This window comes from Penaeus monodon, chromosome 28 (assembly GCF_015228065.2).
Source record: "Penaeus monodon isolate SGIC_2016 chromosome 28, NSTDA_Pmon_1, whole genome shotgun sequence".
Lineage (NCBI taxonomy): Eukaryota > Metazoa > Arthropoda > Malacostraca > Decapoda > Penaeidae > Penaeus > Penaeus monodon.
In genome coordinates this window covers 34,484,421-34,484,911 of record NC_051413.1, presented here as the reverse complement: position 1 = coordinate 34,484,911, position 491 = coordinate 34,484,421, and the positions used below count along the sequence as shown (strand labels likewise).

General features: G+C 33.0%; 1 protein-coding gene across 1 annotated transcript in view; it reads left to right on the top strand.

Moving 5' to 3' along the window:
• Nucleotides 1–491, top strand: part of LOC119591189 (sodium/potassium/calcium exchanger 1-like) — a 35,402-nt gene that overhangs the window by 34,743 nt on the left and 168 nt on the right. The gene's annotated exons all lie outside the window — the stretch shown is intronic.

Sequence of the window (491 nt, the reverse complement as noted above, 5' to 3'; positions counted from 1 at the left end):
TATGAATTGGAAATCTCACACATTTAACCGCACAGGTTCAATCAAAGTCAGGAAAATAAATCACTGAATATTAAGTCGCTTCAGAAATTTTTTCCATTACATTAACGGCCGATTGTCGATCGATCACCTAAATCATCCCGAATCTCTTCTCGTGTTACTATCCCGCTGCTTTATATTATATTTTTTTCTCCTCCAATTCTGACTTTCATTTATTAGTAAATTCATTGACTAGTAAAAAATAGATAAATGATAAATAGATAAATAAAAATTTTACACCTTAATACAAGAATGGGGCCCCCCCCCGGGTAATTGAACATACAGCTTTTATTCATCAAGACATTTTATTTCATTTTTTTGATAACTGCAAAAGCAACGTCCCTTTTGGCCACATTGATTCCGGTTTGAGTAGACAGTTATTAAAAAAAAGGAGAATGTCTTCTTTTGATAAAGGATCCCGTTTGGGCCTACAAATTTGCTATTTTCTATTTTCA